Raw genomic sequence first — 6,166 nt, forward strand, 5'->3', positions numbered from 1 at the left:
CTAGGTGTGTCTTAAGGTCTGAAAAATATGGTACACTACTGGCTATAAATAAAGTTCATTCCCTCACTGGGGAAGAGTATATATACTTTGTTCCAAAAGGGAGGCTTGCCAGCCACCTGATGGATGGGGCTGCTGCTTTCCAGTCTGCCCTAAGCTCTGCTTTTGCTGCTGACTGAAAAAGTGCCCTCTTGCATAACAATTACACCTTGCATACTCACTTGGGAGCATGAAGAGGAATCTCCTTCATCCTTTCTTAAAGATGCAATTGTCCCTGACAGCCAGTGTCATCTGAGGTGACAGCTGTCACTTCTGACTCTCATTCACTGTGGACAGCTGAGTCCAAGGAGACTGCTAGTCTTTAATGATGGTTTTAGCTCTTACCTACAAAAGCCAGAGCACTGAGATATTTGGGTTCATGGGAGCCTCTTAGTAACTTACGTATTAGAGAAAGAGCTAGGGATGCAATTGTGTACTGTCATGTACTTCCCTTGTCACCAGCCAGCACACGGTCTTAAGTTTATTTGTTCAAGTCCACTGCAATGTAAACTCCAAGGGGGAAAAAAACATTGGGTATTGTTGTTTGCTTTGCCTTTTGTAGCTCTTTGTGGCTAGCATAGTGCTGGGCAGGCAGTAGAAGTAAATATTTGTTGAATTGTTTAGTGAACGACTGAATACAGAAATTTTAAATTAAATTCAGTACTCATATGGTTGTGTGTGTATGATGTGATGGGGGTCTGTCATTTTTATCTTTTGCTCATATGAGAAATGAAGTCACAGTGGTTAGAGAAATTGTATAAGACCCAACAGGAAATTAATACCGTGGTTGTAATAGAGATTATATGAATGCTATTTTTTAAAGTCTCTTATGGAAATTGCTCAGGTATCTCAAATATCTTCTTTTTATAGTGTTTTTCAATCCATCCGTATCTTAGTTCATTCAACTTATATTTACTACATAATTACTGTTTTCAAGACCTGTTTACATTTCTCCTTTTGATACTGAGCCTCACAGCTAATAGGTACATCCCTCAACCTACAAAGGAACAATAGAGACAGCATCTAATATGACTTGTCCATAAGCAAGAAAAGCAAATGGCAGCACCAAGAATCAAACTGAGTTCTTCTCATCTCAGGGTTGATGCTCATCTCTACTGGGAAATGTTACTTTGTAATGTACTGAGTATGGGGTGTTTTCTGCTACCCTTGAGTCTCAGCAAATCTTTGTCTAGTGAACTTGGCATCTGACATACCCATTTACTGAGATTTGATGATGCATACTTATAAAACAAGAGTGGTCAAGAAGATTATTTCCACAATTATGGCTGATTCTGAACTTAGTCTAGACTTTGCTGTTGATTTCTCACTCATTCTTTTCAAATGTAAGTTAATGAAATAGAATGTAAGATTGAAAGAAGCACAATTCTCTTTGGATCTTGAGATATCTGAGTCATAACTTTTTAATATATGATTTTTTATGGCAGAAAATCAACTTTTGGTTTTGAACAGCTCATCAAAAATAACTATAGAAGGATAACCAATGTTGCATACAAGAAGGATCTGTGAGGTCAAAAAGTTCTCATGACCTGTTTTGTTTTTCATGAACTGCTTCTTTCCTATGAGAGAAAATCATGGTATGGAAAGTTTGAGAAATTTTTCTAAAGGAGACATTTTAGATGCAGAGATATGTTCCTAGGTTCCTATCCTTCTCTATTCTACCAAGCTGCTTGTTTTGATTATACATTTTTGGATACAAGGAACAGAGTCTTAGTTAAGACAGTTTCAATAAGGTGAGTAGTGAACTATCACAAGGGTATTCTGAAGGATAATAAATGATACAGAGAAGGTAATATATAATCTCCATGGGGTAGATGCTTTGCTTTGTTTTAGTTTTAACTGGATAGGGGTTTTGCTTTTATTCAATCACTGTATCCTCAGTGTGAAGAAGACCGTCATTATTAGACTCTCAAGATATATTTAAATGAATTTTATGTATTGAGTACTTACCATGTGCTACTTACTATGCCAAGACTCTAACATTGATTGGTTTATTTTTACAACAATCCAATGAATCTAGTACTATCATTATCCCATTTACAGGTGAGAAAATGGCATACTAATGAATTAAATAACTGTCTCAAGATTACAGAACTAGTAGGCACAGCAGCTGAGATGGGACTATAGGACTGCAGAAAGCCTGGGTCCTTAGCAACTATCAGAATTCAAAAGCAAGAACAGCTGGAGATAAGCTAGGTCTGGTGAGAGATGGAATTTGAAAGACCCTTAGAATTATCTCAGAGCTTACTTCTCTATCTATCCTTCTCTTTCTCTCCTGGACCACATAGTCTATCGTTTTTGTTAATTTTCTGTTCATCTCTCTCTCTTGACTTACCTATTCCTTCCCTCTTCTCTGACTATGTTTTCTGTACATCATGACTTCTGCATTTTATGGATTCTGCTTCATAACTTGAGGTTACCATGACTCTTGCATCCTAATTCAGCCACAGAAGACTAAATCCACCTTAAACCCCCATCTTTAAGAAAAATATCTATTTAATACTTGAAGCTCCAGTTTTGAACACCAACAATCTTATTTCAGGCTGATATTAAAAAGCACCAGAGACTGAGTACCTTTTAAACAACAGAAATTTATTTCTTGCAGTTCTGGTGACTAGAAGTCTGAGATCATAGTGCCAGCATGGCCAAGTTCTGGTGAAGACCCTCTTCTGGTATGCAGACTGCTATGGCTGACTTCTTGTACCCTCACATAATGGAAGGAGAGAAATAACACAGGATGTCTTGTGACTCTTAAAATGGTGTTGATCCCATTCATGAGGGTTCTTCCCAGTGAGTTTATCCAATCTTTATTACTTCTCCAAGTCCCACACCTTCATACCATCACATTGGGGGATAAGGCTAAATCTTACCATTGAGGGGACACACTCAAAATATAACACCAACCATCTAAATTTCTTTTTAGGTTCTCTAATTCAAATCTATGAAATCAAGAATTATTGGCTGCCTTTATATTGAGGCTCTTTATAACCCAGGCTCACTCCACTAGGCTTTGGCCCGGGTACTCACTGTCCTTGGAATAGAGCTGACTCAGCGCCTCTCTAGAGTTTGGGTGCTGTTTAGAAATGTATATGTCTCTAAGACATAGTCCTTTTTGAGCTCCTTATAAATTAGTTGACACTCTTTTAGTTGAGTGTGATTTTTAAAAAATACAATATAAAAAAACTAGTTTAAAAATAAAAGGAAACATTTCCCTTGATTCAGAGTGTTGGCAGTGTTGTCATATGCCAGTGTCTTTCACTTCCTCTTAGCTGGTCTTTTCTGTTGGTGTCACTATAGAGTAAAATCCCTCCATATAATGTCCATGGAAATGGAAAACATACACTTTTACATTTCTAAGCTTACCAAAAAAAGGAACTATGGCTCTATCTTTCAACAAAACTAAGTCCTAGAAAAAAGAACCCAAATTGTGTCTTAATAGTTTATATTGAGTTCTGTCTCATCCCTGATCTAATCACAGTGGGAGCAAGTGTGGAGGCAATAGAATGTTTAAATGATGGCATAGTATATAACAGTGTTGAATATCAAACAAAAAAACAAGATCTGAGTTTGTTTACTTATGAGTAGGTTTAGGCAGTTCAGTTATTATAAAGATGTATTTTTTTAAGAAATTCTTTTGACCCATGAACACAGACAATAGTGTGAAGGCCAGGAGAAGGGTGGATGGGACTGGGTAGAAGTGGGCCAAGAAGGGGAAATGGGGGACATCTGTAATAGTGACAACAAAAAAAATTTTTAAATATTCAAATAGATCAGAGTAACTTGTTAAACATGAGTTAAAATCAATACCACAGGAATATTATGAAGTGGGTGAGCAGGATTATCCCAAGGAAAATGGGGGGATTCCCTCAGTAGAAGAGTGAATGACTGCTAGGCCCATGGATTTTCAATTATAGCTTAGGACACTTTTCTGGGTTTTGAGTCTGAAAGGAAATTAAAGGTTTCCATTCTAGGTCACCAGCAGTGTCATCATGAATGAAATCAGGAGATATAGAGGGAATGGACCCTGGTCTAAGGCCTGTAACAAGCTTCCACTCAGAACTTAGTAGGGTGACAGCTCCCCAGCAGTCATGAACATGTGAGCTTAGCCACAATCCCACTGCTACAAGAACCCCCAAGTCCTCATCTAAAAATAGTTGGATAAGTTCTGTTGCCCATCACAAGAAAAAACAAGGTCCTTTAAAGGAAGAATTTAACATGTCACAAGAAGTAAAGATGGAAATACAGAATACTGAGGTGTGGGAAGAAGCAGATCATCTGAAGGAAATCAGTTTTTGTAAGTTTTGGTTTCATTTCTGATTAGTTGTATGACCTCAAGTGAATTACTTAATAGCTTTGGGCATCAGTTTCTTTCTCTGAAAGATGATGGAATTGGGTCAGTTGATTCTTTTTTCTGCTTATGCTTGGGTTAAACCTGTGCTTCTTTCACTAGCTTCTTAAGAAGCAAGGTTACCTAATTAATTTGGGAACTTTCTTGTTTACTAATACAGTCATTAAAATTGATATATCCCACATTAAGCAATACTTTTCCTGCATCTCACAAATTTTTATTTGCTCTGTTTTTCTTTCACTTCACTTAAAAATATTTTTTCAATTTTCCTTGACATTTCCTCTTATCAATGGATTATATATAAAGGCATTATTTAATTTCCAAACATCTGAGTATTTTCTAGATATCCTATTGTTAATTATTTCTAACAACATTGTTGTGGTGAAAGAATTTCAATTCTGTTTAATATACTAAGATTTGTTTTATGACCCAGCATATGACTAAGTTCCATGTGCATTTGAAAAGCATGCATATTCTGCAGTTGTTGGGTATAGTGTATTGTAAGTATTTATTAGGTAAAGTTTTTTTATAGAATTGTCTAAATATTCTCTATGCTTAGTGGGCATTTTTGTCTACATGTTCTATTAATTCATGAGACAGAAATTGTCTATTTCTTTCTTTAGTTTTGTCAGATCTTGTATTTTAAAGCTTAAAATTGGATGTATGCAAATCTAGGATATTTATGTATTTTGATGAGTTAACAGTTTTTATTAGATAGTTTACTCCTTTATATGTCTGATAATATTCTTTTTCTTGAAGTCTGCTTTACCCCATAATAATGCAGTTCCTACAGCTTTCTTACCCTAAGTGTCTGCATAGTATATATTTTTCCTCACTTGTATTTTCAACCTGTTTATGTCATCATATTTTAAATGGTACTTCTTCTAAACATAATTTTAAAATCCAGTCTGATAACTTCTTGCTTTCTTGGTAAGATTTTATTTATTTATTTTTAGAGAGAGGGGAAGGAGGAAGACAGAGAGAGAAAGAAACATTGACATGTGAGAGAAACTTCAGTCTGTTGTCTCCCACATGACCCCAAGCAGGGACCTAGTCCACAACCCAGGTACATGCCCTGACCAGAAATCAGACTAAGGACTGTTTGCTTTGAGGGACGACGCCCAACCCACTGAGCCATACCAGTCAGGGGAACGTCTTACTTTTAATGTAAGAATATAATCTGTTTACATTTTAGGTAATTATTGATATAGTGGGTGTTAAACCTACCATTTTGATATTTTTTTCTATTTGACTTGTGTGTGTACACGCATCTTTCCTTTTCAACTTCTTTGGATAAATAAATATGTTTTTAGAATTTTATCTCTTAAAAAATTTTAGTTTTATACCTTATGTATTTTTACTCATACTTAGAGAATATAATGTTCATTTTTAACTTTGTGTTGTCAACCTTTAAATAATATTGTACCTTTTTGTGGAGTATTGCCCTATGACTGTATCGTCCATTTCCCACCTCCACCCTTTGTAGTCTTGTCATTTTATTTCACTTCTACGTATTCTATAAAACCTGAAGAATATGGCTATTCTTTCAAACAGTTAAAATTGTTTAAAGAAATGTATTATTGTAGATATTATAAATAGATAGTTATGAAAAGGCCCTCACATTTACCTACAATTTTATCCTTTGTGTGCCTTTTGTTCCTTTCTGGTCCCCTTTTTTCCTTCCTGAAACTATAGGCTTTCCTTCTGATTTCAATTCCTTTCAGCCTGAAGGATTTCTTTTAGCATTCTTATAGTGCAGAGGTA

This window comes from Phyllostomus discolor, chromosome 7, assembly GCF_004126475.2.
Source record: "Phyllostomus discolor isolate MPI-MPIP mPhyDis1 chromosome 7, mPhyDis1.pri.v3, whole genome shotgun sequence".
Classification (NCBI taxonomy): domain Eukaryota; kingdom Metazoa; phylum Chordata; class Mammalia; order Chiroptera; family Phyllostomidae; genus Phyllostomus; species Phyllostomus discolor.